Genomic DNA, 18,954 nt, shown 5'->3' on the forward strand with positions numbered 1-18,954 from the left:
CTGTGCAGCCATGTGCTTTTCAGGGCCACAGAAGTTAACTTTAAATTCTAGTACAGATGTCAAAGCTTGAAAGATACCAACTGAACTGTCACAGCAAGTTTGGGATACTGGGATAAGAAGATGCTAAAAAGAATATATTTGTTTGATTTAATGGTGCATCTATAAAACATGGCATGCTGGGTATGAATATTTCACTGAGTATTTAAGAGTCACGGCTTCAATGAAGTGTTGGGACTCAAACTGTCTTGGAGTGTGGTGAAACTCTCTAAATTTAAAGAAAATTGGGAAAGGGAAGTAGTCGGCCAAAGACATTAAAGGGGGTGAATGGGAAGAGCATGAAAATGGGACACATACAAATTGGAAATAATATAGTCATAGCCGAAGGACGTGTATAAATTCTGGTCAGTTGCAGATGCCCACGGGTGCAGTGTCAGTGTTAAATACCTAATGAGATAGCAGCTTAGACTCTGTTCAGCGTACTGTAGGGGTATTTTATCTCGGTCCAGTATCCCTTGGAACAACAACCATAATGCACGAATCTCCACCTCACAATCTAGCGCTGATGTTCAGTATGAACACAAAAAAACAAGTGTGCCCCGTGAACCAAAGCTGGAAGTGTTGAGTAGAGATTGCCTCTTTTATAAGCTGTGTCATCAGCTGCACAGGCCTAAGGTTTAGGGTTAAAAAATAGTTCAATGTCCCTTATACACTGTATGTATCCAACTTAGTTTTCTTTGGGTGGAACTTGTGTCATTATATTGGATTTACTTTCAATTTACCCAAGGGAAGTTTTTTTTTAACAGTATCATTTTATTCTAGTGCACTTTAATAATACTCAGTCCTCAGAAAGGGGTACCAGTATGATGATGCAGGATAATTAGCCAAATGTTTTATTTAAGTAAACGTGTGGACCAGAGATCACGCTGCATCTGTCTCATTAAGTGTAATACGGCAAATGTGTGCTGTTTCCAAGCTGAGGTAACCAGACACCCCACTTAAAAGGAGCAAACATTTTCTACTTGTAAGCTTGTGCAAACATTTACATTTGTATCAGCTGTGTGCAAGAACTGGGCACCTTCCATAGTTAGTTTTTTCTTTTTAATACATTTTTTTCTTCTTTTTAACAGCGCTTAGGTGGTAATTAGTGCCGGCGCATATATAAATATCTCATTATTACAATGTGTTTTTTGTTTTTTGGGAGGGATTTTTTTCTTCATTAAGTCCGAGTTCTTTTTGAGCTCATCCATCGTCTCCAATGCTGCTCATGCCACACACAGAAAAAAAAGCCCTCTCTTTTTCCTGGATTCCAAACAGCAAATGTATCTCTTTTTGTGTAAAAGAGATTTTTGTTTTTGACACAAATGAGTCACTATCCCACAGAGCCATTTGGCATTTGATATCTTCTGTCTGATGTTTTTACTGAGGAAATAATGGCAGAAAACTTAACTAGATTAAGATGCTGCCAGGAAAGTAAGTTTGAAGCAATTATCGTGTTTGTTCAAGGTGTAGATTTAGCGAAATGAAAAAGTAAAACAAAACACCAGAACATGAACACCTCATTACATAACTATAGATATGTCAGACCTGACATATCCAGACATTTTCTGTTTATAAGTCATGCTGTAAGTGTGTGACTATATTTGATTGGTCCAGTTGGGTTTTTTGTAGAATGGACTGAATTTAAACCTGCAAAGGGGGGAAAAAGTGGTGAGCCAGATTCCAGCAGGAATCTAGTGCTCTGTTACACTTTTTACTCATGAGCTTCCTAATTAGGTCACGTGGAATCAAAAATAATCCCATGTGCAGGTAAAGTCTTTCCTGGTGAAAGAAGATACTAAGGATTAGCAGGTTCAGGAAGGATTTCTGTGCAAATTCCAATCTCAGTGTGGGATGTCTTCCTCAGAAAGAAAGATACAGAGGATTACGAAATTTCAATTATCTCTCCTCTGCCATCATTATTCAGGAGACCAACCGAGCACGATTTGATAAATTCAGCAACGGAGGAAGTTTCTTCCACACCACCAGCTCTGTAACCTTTAAAACACAACACGAGCACAGCCATCCAAACATACAACAAAGCGCAGTGAAGCAATCTCTCTAACACAATTACTGTCTTCACTAACTCTGCTGAAGGGAAAAGCGAAACACTATTTCATTGCTGTAACGACACAGAGCTCCACCTGGGACATCCACCCCCTCAATTACCCAGTGCTGATTCTACAAAGCCTGGGCCATTCGAGACCTCATTTGACTTTATTACAATGGCCACCAAAGAGATGGTGCCATTAATCAAATGGGAGAGAGAAAGACTGAGCAGACACCTAGGAAAGAAAAGAAATGAACTCAAAGGCTGGTGCAGTTTCTCTGTCCTAGCTTACTTCTGCCTAAAAGAGACAGGGACCGGGCATCCATCATGCCTCAAATGAAGCAAAAGTCAGTGCTGACAGATCTTTCGAGGTGGCGGAGCTATCATTTTCAGCAAGCCTCAATCGTACCTGGAAATAAACACACTTATAGACAGATGCCCGATAATTAGGGCTATCCGTGGCTGATATTGCATTTGATGAAAAGAAGACAGTACTCAAGAAAAAGAAACACACGCATTAAACAAGCTTCGCTAATTTCATTACATGTGTTTTCTCTGACTCTTTTATCTTTCTTTTCCTTTGTTTATAGCTACAAACACAGAAGGTGAAAGGCAGGAAAAAAAGCTTTTTTCCCGTTTCAGTTGGGGAACAAATGACACCTCAGGCAATTAGCATCGTAACAATGGCAGCCAATCTCTGTAATGCTTTGTTTTCCATCAATGCTGCTGAGTCCACTAATTCGCTTTGGAGGAAAATCAATGGCATTTGCCAAAATAGCTGTCTCCAAATGTTTAAACAGGCTGCTCTTAGTGCAGGACAAGCATGTTCTGCCGCTCAGTTTGTTGATTTCCAACCAGATGACTGAAAGTAATAGGCATATAGCGCACTGTAGCTTAATAAAATAGTTAATCCTCCAAAGCATTCATGAACTTGCTAATTTAATGGGAGAAGGACTCATTTGTCAACTTGACTGATGGCTCCAATTGAATCCACAATGACAGAAAAAAAAATATTTTCCCTACAGATGGCTCAGCTTGGAAAGAAGGAGCAGTGATCAATTGCTGCCTGCTGGAAGAGGAAATGGAGTTTTGCTCAGAGATATTAGACTCAGGGGTATCAATACTGCATGAGCTCACGCAGACAACAAACATCCCTTTCACACCAAAGCAACAGTGCAGGAAAATCTGCTTGCCATTCATTGTCAATGGGGTTATCTGACCTGCTTTAGGATCCAGCTCACAGCCAGGACGAACACAGTGTTCAGAATGACAATAGTCCCTTTTTGAAAGAAAAAAAACCAACAACAATGGTCCCATCATGCATCTCAATGAGACACGAGTGCACATCAGTGGCACAGTAGGAGATGGATTCACACAGGAAAAATATAGAACCCGGCTCACCTTTTCACATCCAGCATCGTGCAGCAACCCAGTATGCAGCCTAATATGTGCGAGTGCACATTCCCACTAGGTCATTTTTGAAAAGTAAAGTGCATTTTAAACATTTTTTTAAATCGTTTTTATTGTTAAACAGTAAATTCATCAAGATCCAGTCATTCAGCTAAGATGATTGTAGTTGTGGTAAAGTTTTCTAATGTTTCATGATATTTGTATGATGATCGATGTTTTTCTCTAAAAAGTCTGAGATGGGAAGAAGTGTTTATAACAGCTGGAAACATGGATGGAAGAGTTAGTGGGTAATGTTTTAATGGTGTGTTGTGGATTATTGTCTTGCAAATACTGTGGATGATTAGGGACGCAGTATGTGAAAAGCCTGTTTCTATTAGCTCATTTATGTCAAAATATGTGATGTTATGGCATCACGACGCATGTTTTAGTGATACTGGAGGCTTTTTGCGATAAATGAAAATGAAAATGAGGAGAAATTGTTTTTCGGGGTTTTTTGTGCAATTTCTGAATCCGATCAGGTTAAAAGCAGATCAGAGCACAAGAATAACAAACATTTGCCCTGAATATTGCAATGTTGAAACATATCTGGATGTTTGCATGTTTGTTTTCATGAAAGCAATGTGATTGTAATATATGTGGGGCTTAATCTGCCTTACAAAACAGGGATGGAACAAAAAACATTGCATGAGCTCTTCTTTGGTGCGTAATATGGACATTTTTCTTTTACATGGGATAGTTCACAAGGGTTTCCCCCAACATGAGTCACTGCTTTATGAAACAAGAAAAAGACTTTGAAAATGCAGGGGAAAACAAGCCAGAAAAACCATTAACACATAAGTAAAACTGAATAATTTTGCCAATAAACACAGACAATGCAATGATTAAATGCATAATTCTTGCTTTTTGCTTTTTAGGGCTATTTTGTCCGTCATTTGTAAGCAACTGAGAAAGTACATTTTATTTACAGAGCACATTTAAAATCAAAGTGCTACTTAGTAAAACTATTAATGATAATAATGATAAAATGAATAAAAACAGAGGGGTTTCTAGAAAGTCAAACTAAAAAAATTCACAGTTTTTACATAACAATGACACAACTGCTGATCTCTCCGTTTCCAGAGATCAGCAGTTTACAAAAGCTTGACGAAGCACGTTTGTATTTAGGTTGGATTTAAACACAGTCACAGTTGATGAGGTCACACGGGAGATCATTCCAGAGTCTTAGTGCAACGACAGCAAAGGCACGACCCTCTTTCGAAATAAGCTTCGACCGCGGGGTGATCAAGAGTGATTGAAAAGCAGGGCTTAATGATCTTTAAGGAGTATATGGACGAAGAGTATCTGCATCCATATACTCCATCCTGCACCACTGCACTAAACGCGTGCACCCACATATCCAGGTACAAGGCCATTTAGGGCTTTAACCACAAACAGTGCCACTTTATACTTTAATCTGTAATGCATAGAGAGCCAGTACCAGGGTGCTACCTCTGCAAGTAATGTGATCTCTCTTTTTAATCCCATTCACTAATCTGGCTGCACCATTTTGGACTAATTGTAAACAAGCAAGATATGACTGACTGACTTCAGTGCGTTACAGCAGTCCAGTCTCGAAGTAACAAGCAAGCATAAACATTTCCAGATCGCATGGCTAAATAAAAGATTTCAGTCTGGAGATTGTTCTGAGATGGAAGAGAAGCGGTCAATGTCAACTACTGTATGTGCAAGCTACACAAAAGTGGGCCTCAGTCTCATATCTTTGTGCATCGCCCGGCTCACTAACACAGCTTTGAAGCATGTAAAATATCATCCCTCCATCTGGAAGCTGGAACTTTTAATAGACTGTCTTAATTGGTTCGTCAAGAGATATTTTTTATAGTCATGAAATGTATTATCAGCTTCTATCGCAATGGCTAGATGAAACATGGACCTCTACAAAGCCAGGTGCTTCTTTTTGATGTGAGTCTTACTCTTAGAGAGGTTCCTGGAAGAAGCCGGTGATGTTCCTGCGAGGCAACCCGTCTCTGGTGAGCAAATTTCCATGAAGCTCAGCACCCCTGAACTATCTGTTTCACTTCACCTAGCCCTGCAAACACAGGCAGCCCTTGGCATTACACCCATCACTTTTCATCACAGCATCAAAGTCTTCTCTGTCGATTGCAAAGAATGAGCTTGAGGGGGTAGTGGAATAAATTTCTACCCCCTCTCTCCTTCCTCCCTTCAATTTCTTCCTTTCTTTGTTGAGACACTGGTTTGTTTGCACTTCAAAGATTAAAAAAGCAGTAAATAATTGATTAATCAATCAGCAACATGCAGAAACTGCAACATTACTGAGAACTGTCTTGCACAGCCACCCACTCCAAGACAACTTGAGTATAGGGTAGAATGTGACTGACACAAATAATAGAGTTACACTGCTGTCAGATGAAAGAGGGTGGATATGCCTCCTGACCCTGTGGTCCGCAGCCAATTGACTTTTAGCTAAGCTCCATCCGCCTTAGTAACTGATTTCTGTTCGTGCAGGGAACATAATGCAGCTCAATAACAATAATAAGCACAACAAAGTGGAAGTTGTCGCACTATTGTATGTAGCTAAATAGCAATGCACGCTGCTGCAACTGCGGCTTCCATTAGGGGAGAGGTGTTTAAATATCGCCTTGCCAGTTTCCTCTTCATTTTAATTTAAATTCAATATGAATTTGATTTTGTTTATATAGCACCAACTCACAAAATAAATCATCTCCGGACACTTTATATTGCAAAGTAAAGACCCTACAATACTGAAGATAAAACCCAGCAATTCCCTATGAGCAGCAGGAAAAATCCTCCAGCAGAACCAGGTTCAGCCGTCTGCTGCAACCTACTGGGGTGAAGGAAATGTAACAGTAACCTCAGGCAGTGACTGATAGATCAGAACAATACAGCTCTAAAGCCAAAAATAGTTATAATAATCAAGAACCTACAGTTTTATGCATAGCATCTCAGCACTTGTCGCAAAAGCTTGCCTGGTCTACTGCTCCTGGTTGCTATGGTGAGCTGGAGAATCACTTTGAAGGGAAGAACGGGTTAGAGTTAGGTCCTGGTCGTTTGTTTTTGCTTTCACATTTTGGGTGTGAAGATCAGTTTAAAATGGCCCCAAATCTCAAATGGGACAAAGAGTCGTCTGCAATGATCTAATGACTTGCTTCCAAATCATATATATGTGCCCCAGCTGCATAGACGTATATGTAGCCCCTTTCCTCCCCACCAAAAATCTGCTCTATGGCCACATTCAATGTGCATCCCCCAGAAGGCAAAGATTCAGCTGCAGCCTTACACAAAGACACCAGCTCCCATCAGCGCATGACCTAAAGAGAGACGGGCAGAGCATGGAGAGAGGACGGGGTTGCATACTCATGTGGAAGAGAAGCCCTTGGTGGTAATTACTCTCCTGGCCATTATTCTTTTCAGGCCATTCAGAGAAACCCCCTAAGGAAATAAGTCCAATATCATATATTTACTGCATGATCTTTGTCATGAAGAAAACCTACATCTGCAGTGCAACTGTTCCCAGAACAGATATTACTCTTTGACAGCAAGCCAGGCCACCAATAAAGGTTTCCCAGGAGAAAGAGCAAAGCACAACGAATGGATCCAGCGAGCGTGGTCTAATCTGAGAGGAAGACAAGTGTGTGTGAGCAAGAGAGACAGAGTGACAGAGTGCATGAGGGAGTGAAAACAAACGATAGAAAAGCACAATAATCCAGAGAAGGATAGGTGAGGAGATTGTGTTTAGAAGCTATGAATAGCTGTTGTGGAAACCTACTAAGGGACAGTGATCTAATGCATGTGTGTGTGTGTGTGTGTGTGTGTGTGTGTGTGTGTGTGTGTGTGTGTGTGTGTGTGTGTGTGTGTGTGTGTGTGTGTGTGTGTGTGTGTGTGTGTGTAAACATCTGTTGGCAGTCAGAAGTCTCTTTGTGGAAGTGATACCAGTGAGAGACTTGATATATCACTCTGTGTTAGAGAAAGAAAGAAGCAGGGTGGGGGGTGGTGTGACAGCTTTATCAGTCCAGTGTACCAAACCTCCATTAGCACAGTCTGCCTAAGGAGCAGAGCACAGATGTGTGTGTCTGTGTGTGTGCGTGTGTGTCATTAAACAATTTAGGGTGTTTTAAAATCAGTATTGGTGGGATATTTGTATTCTGGTTCTCATATTTAGTCATTTTGTATTCCTGCTTGGATTATTTTAATCTTGTCTCATCTTTTGTTATAATGTTTTACATACTCTGGTAACAGTGAGTCAGGGGAGGGTGCACAAGTGGAGTTTATCTCTCTAGGCTGGAATATAAATGGGACCACCTGATAATGAGAAAGGAACTTCCACTCCTACCAAGTTAATTCATTCCTGGTGGGAGACAATTCTGTCTTTTTTATCCATTCCACCTACTTTACTTTGTGCCTAAATGACATACCAGGAGAAACTAACTAAATATTTTTCAGCTGATTTAGTTCATAGAAGACACATAGCTTTTCAAATGTAACACCTCTTTTCTTTCCTGTTCTTGTTTATTTATTTATGTATTTATTTATTGACTCCTGGGGTCAGACACACTCTAATGCCGCCTTCTGGGACTGTAGCTTGCGACTGCGGATGTTGTTCTGCTCTGGAGATCTGCAAGCTTAAGGGCTGCTCTAATGAAACCCTGCAGCAGGTAGAGAACTGCTTTTAGTCCCTCCACACTGAGCTCACAGAGGCTGCCGAGCAGAAAAAGGACTGCCAGCTGCAGTGGGAACCAGAGACCCAGTGGAGAGCCAGATGATTATAGTATTTGCTTGTCACGAAGTACTTGCACTTGCACTTTGGAAGAACAAAGTACTTAACCCCACTACCCCATCAAACCCCACCCAGAACACTATGACAAATAGAATCCATGTCTGTGGTAAACACTGGTACAGATCTCTCCCCAGTCATTTAAGACTGGTCTTGTTAACTGGAAATAAGTGCCCAGTGTGGAGATGCCAAGATGTTTGCCAACTGTCGAGACAGCTTTTGGGACTTTGGTAATGAGTAAATCTGCTGTTAATTACTTAGCTATGTAAAGAGGGAGAGACTGCATGAGTACAAATAATAAAATGATGTCTATGTTTAATTTTTGTGAACGCATGCAGCATTATTTTAAGTTTGGACTGCATTAGATAGTTAACGAGCAGTTAAACTGATGTATCTAATGAGGTGGCCAGCGAATGCATGGGTTTTTTTTGTATTGTAAAATTTATGGAAACTTGCTGACTATTAAATGACTGTTTTTTCTGCCAAATTTTTCAAGAAAAGAACAGTATCATGAGGCCCAGTCACAAGGAAACACTAGGACATACAACGATACAGCATATGACTAACATAAAGCTACACCAACAATAATTCCACAGCACAGAGAGCCAGCACCTGAAAATTCAGTGTTCAAAAAGCTGAAACTTCAATTCTCTTCTCCAGAGGAGCCAAACATGAGAGTCTTATCACACAAAAAAATGTCACAAAGAGAAAAAACAAAACTGTCGCTTTCTTTTTTCCTCTTTTTCCCCCCTTGTGGCCTGCGCTCATGCACAGCTGCATGTTCCAGATAGGTTATGATGGGGCACAGTGGAGCACAGCTCACTCGAAGCGTGGGTTAGGACTACTAGAAAGAGACATGGTTTTCATGACAGGTGAGGTTAGAGAGAAATAGAGAGAACTAAGCAGAGATACAGATAAAGATTACTATAAAGAAACAGACACAGTCAGAAAACCACCCACCCTGCAGAAAGAATGAAATTGTTCAATTTCCAATCCTGCTGGAAACGTTAGGACAGATGAGGTGAATAAAAATCCCCCTCTGGGTGATGGAAATGTTAACGTGTTAATGGAAGAAAATTCAGGAGACAAGAAATTTCATAAGCAGATACGGTTTTTGAAGCTTGATATCAAGGAGACCAGACAAAAGCAGGACTAGTTAACAATTTGAAATTCATCCCAATTCTGCGACGAGTGTTATTTTCATTGCGGGCAGAACTTATGCACGTCACATACAGGGCTCAGTTACAACATTGGAGGCTCAGTCTATCATATCTTTATGACCTTGTTTGCCTAGTAACAGAAAACTCTGTATAAATGATGCCTGACATTATTAAAAGTTTGTTTAAATGAATATTCAATAGTAAAGTCATGATTGTGATGCAGTCCTTATATCTGTCTCCTACAACTCTATAAGGATTGTGAAAACCAAGCTTTTCTGTTTGATAAGTCATCTTGACCATGTCTATATGCCTAAATGTTGCTGTCATTCGATTGGCTGATTAGATATTTGTGTTAACAAGAAGTTGAACAGGTATTTCTGATGAAGTAGATAAAGTGTAGCAATATGTAATCAATTCAATTTAACGAAGACAGGGTTTAAGATAGGAGGTTTCTTCCTGTCAAAAGGGAGTTTTTCAATCCTACTGTCACCAAGTGCTTGCTCATAGCGGGTCATCTGACTGTTGGGGTTTTCTCTGTATTATTGTAGGGTCTTTACCTTTCAATATAAAGCACCTTGAGGCAGCTGTTGTTGTGATTAGGTGCTATAGAAATAAAATTGAACTGAATTGAATTGAATATTGCTTTTGACTAAATAAGACTGAATATTATTCTATACTGAACTGTCTAGACTCCAACTTGTGGCATCCAGCCATGCTCTTATTTCTGGCTTTGTGGGCTGTGGTTTCGTAATATTCACCTCTGAAACTTGTGCTACAGCCAGTGGAGGCAACTACGGAGGTGGATAGATTTTATTCTGGCACTTATAGTGATGACAATAAATATTTGACATTTGCAGCCAAGTTTCACTGGAGCTATTTTCTGCAACAAAAAAAAAACCAAACAAAGACAGCTGCCAGGGAGGTCTGTGACTTCCAAGACTAACCAAGACAATGTTTCTGTAACAAAAAGTTTTTAGTTGTTCTTGGAAGACCACAAATAATCCTGCTTCCACAGTCTTTATGTTGGGATCATGGCAAAAGATTCAGCGGCAGCATTTTTAAAATCAACAGGCTTAAGGTCCCTACACCCATGTAAGATACTGAGTCCCACTTCTAGCTGTTTCTGGCCTATGACTGATACATCGATCATCGATTATGACCGCTGACAGCTGAAGCGAATAACATAAGGAGCTAAATCAGGGTCAAAACGTTTGTTCATTTGATAAAGTTTTGATATTTAAAAAGAAAAAGTATTTAAAAAAACAACAATTCAACAATTTGAATAAATTAAATATTAATATTAATATTTCTGATTATCCTATAATGGACTTTATTGACGGGTGAATGTTTGAAACATACTGATATACATTAAGGTGGGAAAAAATTTACCCAGCACAGGGAATACTGCTGTCTGATTGGCTGGTACAGAAATCTAAGAACCGCCCGTTCATGTCTGTATATTATTTTAAAAATACATATAATATACATATAATATATATAAATATGTTTTAAATATTCACAGCACCTAGAGAGGTAGCTCTACCTTTATAGATAGGTAGATGGACAGATAGATATAATGGCAGCCATAACCCACATACACTGTAAATGTAATCATCATCAAGTTCTTAGATTTGCAAATATAAGAACTTCTACTGTAGCTTCCACCTCATCCGGGGGGCTGTGGTGTTGGTTTGCACTGTTACCCAGCTGGGTATCCTGCCTCTCCCCATATGAATCTGTTGACATTCACAAATAATTTCCCCCCATTTCCCTACTCTGCTCCGGTAATTTGCACTGACATTCAGGGAATATCGAAGCGGTAAAAGGCAACGCATGCTTAGACACACCTCGTCCTCAATGCTCCCCTTAACATTTTTCTGATGTCTTTTCTGCACTTTTAATCATGCACCTCTCTCTGTCGCGTTCTTGTTCTTCTTTGCGTTATTAATTCAGCTTTATTCCATTTCCCTGTCTCCCATGGTCCCAAATGAAACGGCACGCATCTGTGTAACTCCCTTAAATATGCAAGTTTTTAAAAGAAATCCTACAACAGACTACAAGAGCTGACTGTCGATGGTAGCTGTCAGAATGTCAGGGAAAAGGAAACATGCCATCTAAATTTTTTCAAGCTGGAGTGTTGGAGTGAGGGAAAACTGAAGTGAATGACAATAATTCTACCTCCTGCTTGTCTACCATCAGTGGGCCACTGAGTAAGTAATTTAACCTCCATCTGCTGCAGTGCAGCTGCTCTGTGGGCATCAGTTGAAAAATGTGGTGTTTATGGTCAGCAGTCTGTAAATGGCAGCGCCTTGAGAGTGTTTGTGCACAGTTAAACATTTCTGAATCAATAAAAATAAAAAACACAGTATTGTCTGTATTTGAAGCACTCAGCCCAATCATTCCATTCATACCTTTGTTCACTAATAAGAAGGTTTACTCTGGGTTTTGCAGTTGGTGGTTATGCTTGGCATGAGAAGATTTGTTGTATGGATTTGTTATGGCTTTCCTATGTGATATAATGCAGCTTGTGCCTTTTATCTTTCAATTATTTTCTCCTATCCTGATGTTTCTTCTGTGTTTGGTTGCATGTATGCTCGATCAGAGCGGCTGGTTTTGTAGCCGAGTGGTGGTTTTTGTTTTCTTTTAGTCTGTGTTTTTAAAATGGGCTTAGACAGCCGAGAAGAAAAAATGAAATATGAACAATGTAGTGTTTTTCTAATTATGGCAAAACCCTTTTAAGGTCTTTAGATCCTGTATGTTTACTATTGTTTAAAAGATAGTTATGGTTATATGAAGAATTGGTAGAAAATCATCAATATTTGCCATTTATGTTTTCCAGACTTGGAAAATCCAGCTGTTAAATAACACAAGCGTCCACAGCCACCCGGGCGTGCTCGTCTTAGTTCAGCTTTACTTGTACGCTGACATTTCCTAAATGGCTCTAAACACAAGGTAGGCTGATTTAAAAGTAATTAGTTTTGCATGTATTTGGTAATAACCCAAAGTATGAGACAAATTAAAATCCTGACCTGATGATTGCGCCAGACTTAAAGTGAAGGATCTCCAAAGTCATACATGTCTTTACCAAATGTCATAGTAATCCATCTAAGACATGATGGGGTTTTGCACACAAAAATACAAATGTCAGCTTCACAGTGGCTCTAAAAGAAAATCCGAGGGATGACCAATGCCATTGCAATCTGCTGCCTGAGAATAATACATGATAATAATAAATCTTTGTCTAGAAAATATTGATATAGTTCACTGGATAAATATCTTTTATATGCTGAATGTGTCTTGTGATATGTTTGGAAAACTAAAGTCATGCTTTGTATGGAAATATGATAGCTCACATCTCCCTCTCGTAGTGAGGTAAGTGGTGTTTACTCTAACAGCAAGAAATGGTTTTGTTTTTCTCCGTCTCTGAGACACGAGAGCCTTTCAACAGCAACCTCTCCAGGCACGGACACTACTACACATAATGTTCAATATATAAATATATCAATGTCATTATTATAAAGAGGACGCTCATTTTGAATTATGTGCCATATGTGCCATTCAGTTTTTATGCATTTGAGGCCAATGGCAAGAGAGCGGCATACAATCTGAAGCAATCATGAAAGAGCCGAGGACCTTTGATGTTCAGATGAAACAAATGTCTTGTTTGGCGGCAGAGCTCTGCTCTTCTCTCTTCCTTTCTCTCTATCACACATCCACATGTACACAATGAATTAGTTTCATTAACATTTTAGGAAATGCTGGAGTCACGTGCCAGAAATGCATAACGCACAATATCATCATAACACAGTACAGACATTATACCGTGACAGGTCAGGTTTGATAAAAATGTCCACATAATTTGACATAGCACAGAAGGCCAAACGTAGTCTCAGCAACAGTTTCCATTAAGCGACCTGCTAATTTAGCCATTTGTTTAAAGAAGGGCTCTGAAACTATGAGCTCAAGAGTGTATTTTTCAGTCACGCTAAAGACTAATGAACTTGTTGGCTGGTAATCACGACTGCCTCACACTACACCTGCTGAGTGAATGACAAGGGCTGGCTGATGTTTCTAAGGAAACTGATTCCCCTCGGTTGTTGTTTAGAGCCCACAGACAGGCTACTTAGCTGGACTTAAGTACCAGAGCTACTTCATTTAATAACACTGAGTGCAATAGTTTGGGCACTTATAAATCTTTTAAAAGGTTGCTTTTAAGGTTTGTTTGAAGCACTTTTATTAAATCTGTGTCGCTTTCAGTTGAGATGAAATCAGAGTGGAAACAGAAGACTCGTCTGATTTACATATTATGACACTACAGGCTTATAAACCTGTATTCCAAATGATGCTGACGTCCATTCTTACCCAGTATAGTTGCTTCAGGTAAGTAAGAACAGGTTTATCTAAAGTCTAGCACAAAATTGAGAGCCATATGTCTGTAGCATCAATCAGTGACACGTGACGGATGACAAAAAAGATGACAACATGGCTCACAATTTGTGACAAAGACACAGTTAGTGACAAATTTAATTCTGCAGTTTAAGGGAAAACTCCAAATCCCTAGGCTGTGTGAGGGATTTTGCAGTCATGGTTTGGGTTTTACTTTTCTCCTTAGTGAATATGCTCACTGCAAATCTTCTTTATCCCACAATTAAATATGTCCTATATTTATGCATTTTAATCTGTTCCTACCATTTTGCATGAGCAGTCACTGAGCATGAAACTGATTTCAGTCATATGCATGACCTTCACAATCAAGTTTCAGTTTAACACCTCTGGGAGGTTTTAGACAGACTCTATGGATGGCACCCACCAGCAGCAGGCTATTATCAAAGCACCGGATGAAATTTTTTTTTTTTTTGGAAGGACGGACTTTGGTCGCACCATGAGAGCTCAAACTTAGAGAATCAATGCCAGGCATCACACAAGCTGCTTACTAAAGCACTTCATGTTGATTTGGCCTTTAATTTCTCTCCCATCTGCACTACATAGCAGTCGAAACAGCTAGCATGACTCTGACTGTCAAAGCACAGTGTGCAAAATTTCACTGCCGGATGTCACTGGATTCTAGTCAGTTCCCTTTTCTTACCCCTCCCGATTCAAGTGAATGATCCTAGCTATGATGGCCGCTGTAGGACAAACAGCTCTGCCCACCGTATATACTGAGTGTAGGCTGTCAGTCCTTCATTTACCTCAGCTGGGTGTCCATATCTGTTTGCTCTGGAGAAGACTGTAGAACTTTGTTAAAGGAGTCTGAATCAAATTGATGAGTAAGTGAAGCTCATTTTTCCATCGCTGTTAGCTGCTATTTTTTCAGCTGTTAGCTGTTGTTAGCCAGCATTAGTGAAGCTTTCTTTGAAACAGCTCTAATATAGTTGGACACTTAGCAGATAAACTTTTATATAATGTGAGAATGTAATCAAACTATTTATCAGAGAGAAAGTCTGATTTTTAGAACACTCAAGGCTAACATTAGCTCGCATAACGTTAGCTTATAACCAGCCATTGTTGTTATTTAGCTGGCTCGTTGTCAGCTAAGGACACAGAATGGTCACTTGTCTAATCTGCTGACAAGCATGTTTATCCATGTTTCCATGAGTTAAAACCCTGACTTCAGTTCATGCTTGAAGTGAGCATGAGATGGAAATGAGTTCGGAGAGAGATGGTGAAAATATACTTGTACAAATGTTATATGTAAATGTATAGTTTGAAAAACAGCAATCTGCAACCTTTAAATCAAAAGTAATTTATATGGCGTACTAGATACGTGGCCGGTTTTCAGCCACATTGTTTTCGCCTCTGTCAGTGCACCCCAGGGTGGCTGTGGCTACAGTGTAGCTTGCCATCACCAGTGTGTGAATGTGTGTGTGAATGGGTGGATGGCTGGTTGTGTAAAGCGCTTTGGGGTCCTTAGGGACTAGTAAAGCGCTATACAAATACAGGCCATTTACCATTTACCATTGTTGGCTGTGTGTGTTGCCAGTCTTTTGTCATTTCAACACTACTTTTTAGTTAGTCGTGTTTTTAGCTGAAGTCTAGTGATTCAAATAGGATGTATTGAGTATTATGTAACAGGTGAAGCACAGTATTTGGACAGTGACACAATTCACATTCAAAGGGAATGTGCAAATAACACAGTGCACTAAACAGCACCTGACAAGAGGCTTTGAGGCCACACAAGCTGATGAATTAATTACTAGCAGTGCTAATTACTCTGTGTCTTACAATAAAATTCATCCTGCTCAAGACCGTGACACCTGAATACAAAGTCTCTTACAAACAAGTAGCAGCAAAATCAATTAAAGTGGAGGCCTCTGCTGACACCAATACCCCTGAGAACAGAGTGGAGCTGTGAAGGGATTTTGACATCTTTAGCATCTGTTAAATACAGGTCTGCATTTACAACAACAACAAAAAAGTGTTGATGGATAGATAGTCTCATGGGTAGATTTTACAGAAAGGAATATACATTCCCGAAGAAGAACGTGTAATGAAAGCATCATCCTAAACATACTGACTGAATATTATCTACCTCCCTCTGCCTTTCTCACTTTTTTCTAAGACAGCGACTCGTGTTGTGTAGAATCAGACAAGCAATTATAGGTTGTTTTGAGTGTTTTCATCAGCGTCTGTGTTTCTGTCCCTCTGTCACTGGTCATTAATTTCTCCTTCCCTTTGTGTGTGTGCGTGTCACTGTCTCTCTCGTTCTCCCTCTCTCTGCCATCAGGAGCTTTTTTCTTTTCTCTTTTTTTTATATAATGAAAATCACAATGGCTGCTGCCTAATTAAATAAGCACTAATTTCAGGAAGATTAAAGCCATTACAATTAGCCAGAGAAAAGAGAGCACAAGACAGGGGACAAGAATAAAATACACTTATTAATTTGTGTGCCATTTATGCTCAGGATCTATGAAATAAATAAATAAAACATGCCTGTTATTTCATGTGTGTTTTCAAGTCTGTGCACACATTTGCATATGAAGGACAGTATATGTTTAGAGGCTGAAAGAAAGGACTAAAATTAAGTTATGTCATGCATTTTAATGTGATCTTATTTGTACTTTATGGTATTGCAGAATTTATAAAGAAGCAGATTTATGTGCATATGTGACACAAACACATAGCAGTAGATATGTATAGAGATTTACTTCTCCGACTTACACCATATTAGATACTTTGCATTTGCAGGTGAAAAGCGAAACAGCGTACAGGCTGAAACATGGAAAAACAAAAGAAATATTCTAAAACATTCCCTGATTTTTTTTTTCCAAGCACGTCTTAGACAAATGTTTTGACATTTTTCAAGCAGTGAAATATGACTCACTCTTCATTACTCCACAGAAACATGAAACCAAATTTTAGTCGTGAGTATATCTGCCAGGGAAATGCAACACTTTGTGTGTAAATGTGTATATGTACATGCTCATTTAAACTCTGTGTTTTTACTGTTCCTCCACATTACAAACTCACCCCCATGGAAGCTATTAAAAAAGCAGCAACTCAGCCTGTTATCTATAACTTGCAGCGAAAAGTTGCTAATCACTTTAAATCCTTTGTATAACCTAACCTTTGTGTCCTGCACATAATCATACAGGTGTTTAATATCTCACGGGAATGGCATTTAAGGGTATTGTTTACTGCATATTGACTAAGTAAGAGCACTGAATTAAAGTGATCCCAAAATCTGAATCAGAGTCAGCCAGAAACCAACAGTGATCAGTCATTACAAGCCAGAACAAACTCCTCATGTACTATCCCAGAGTTACACTGGTATGCCGGCTTTGACGATGTTAAAAACAGGCTTGCCCTACATACGCCATGAATGGTGAAAGGTTGATGTAATTATTTTTGTTTTGGTTTCCAGCGGAGCTTTTATTTTGCAGCCTTTAAAGAAAGATTAAAGGCTGTCGTAAAAATGAAATTTGGCAAGCACTTCCTTTATCTCACAGCTGCAGAATGTCTCAAAGTAAAAATGAATGGTTTGGCAAATGCTCCATTTCCTTTTCTAAACATGCCATACATATTCCCACTACAGATAGACATGGCTCGATATTAAACTTCTAATAACATTAGTAAGCTCTATGCTCTCAATATAGACTTTCAGGGCAAATTATATTTGCTAAAGCCCCCCCATGAACCGGCAACTTCAGCGTAAAATGTGAACCAAGGATAGAGAGAACGTATAAACACACAGTCGGAAATGGTTTGGTAACAGTTTTGCAACTTTCGTCATCACAGGTGTGCCGACAGAACCAAACCCTCTTTCGTATTTTGTATTAACGACACAAGACATTCAGTGTAAAGTTCACTGCACAAATCTGACAAGTCTGTCTATCAACAGCATGTCCCCTATGTAGCTAGTAGAAATATTGGCATTGACGGGCATTTTATTTAATAATGGATGTCATGAAGAGAACAGAGACAGAGACTTGGATTGTAAAACATAGATTTTACTCTTAAATAAGACCTGTATGGAAATCTTTGCACTAAAGTGATTTCAGACCCAGCGTGGTGATTTGTATATCCACACGCGTTCCTGCATTTGAACAACAGTTTGTCACATTACCAGAAAAAGAGGCGAAATCCCAGAAAAAGAAACACTTGTTGCAGCCCAATTTAAAAAAAAGTGAGAGCACATTTCTAACAATCTTTGTTCTTTTAAACATGTCAGCACAAACCATCTGTTCCTGAATCTGTTTTTACTGGTCAGCATTTGTTTGATACAAAGATCTACACAAGCAGGGATTTTAGACGAGCCTGCACTGGGTTCTCTTTAAATTTTTACTTCATTCAAATCATCATAAATATCTTAAGGCATGTCTTCACTGTTCTACATGCTTTCCCATTGGGTGACCTACAAAGCGCTGGGCAGGTAGTTTTAATGTTACAGCAGATAACTGCAAATGCAAAGTCTGGTAGAAAACACAAGTAGAAATAAAAGTAATTCGATGATTACTTGCTGAATGATGGCCACAATCTAACGACTTAATGAATAATAAATAATAAATCGGTTCAAAACCCCTAAAACACTAATTTAAAAATCAGCTTACGAAGATTTATTTTTTTGTTTGGTTTTTTTTTTAAGTGAAAGTGAAAGTCATGTCAGGTTCGCCAGTGCAGGAACACGGTAATCATTTTTCATATATATTTACCAGTTAAATATCGGTATTCAGATGTTCTATCTTAATGCTCTCCAGGGTAACACATTCAGATGTAAGAACCAGCACATTGTACTGAAAGCAGCATTTGAACAACTTTGCCTGAATGCACAATAGCCCGGCAGACTGGTGATGATGATGGTTGATAGATATAGAAAGACAGATAACAGGATACCCCATTAACACTACATTTTCCTCAGCTAGTGTGAGAGCACAAGCTGAGGAGATGAGCAGTAATTTAGGTAATTTTGCTCTACTCGATTCCCTTTTCTTTAATGACAATAATTATCAGTGGATAACATCTGTAGGATGTGGGTGTTGGCCCCCACCCAC

General features: G+C 39.3%; 1 protein-coding gene across 3 annotated transcripts in view; it reads right to left on the minus strand.

Moving 5' to 3' along the window:
• The window catches only part of cpne5b (copine Vb), a 125,014-nt gene that overhangs the window by 60,634 nt on the left and 45,426 nt on the right, over positions 1 to 18,954 (minus strand). The window lies entirely within an intron of this gene.

The sequence above is a fragment of the Pelmatolapia mariae genome, linkage group LG5 (assembly GCF_036321145.2).
Source record: "Pelmatolapia mariae isolate MD_Pm_ZW linkage group LG5, Pm_UMD_F_2, whole genome shotgun sequence".
Classification (NCBI taxonomy): Eukaryota; Metazoa; Chordata; class Actinopteri; order Cichliformes; family Cichlidae; genus Pelmatolapia; species Pelmatolapia mariae.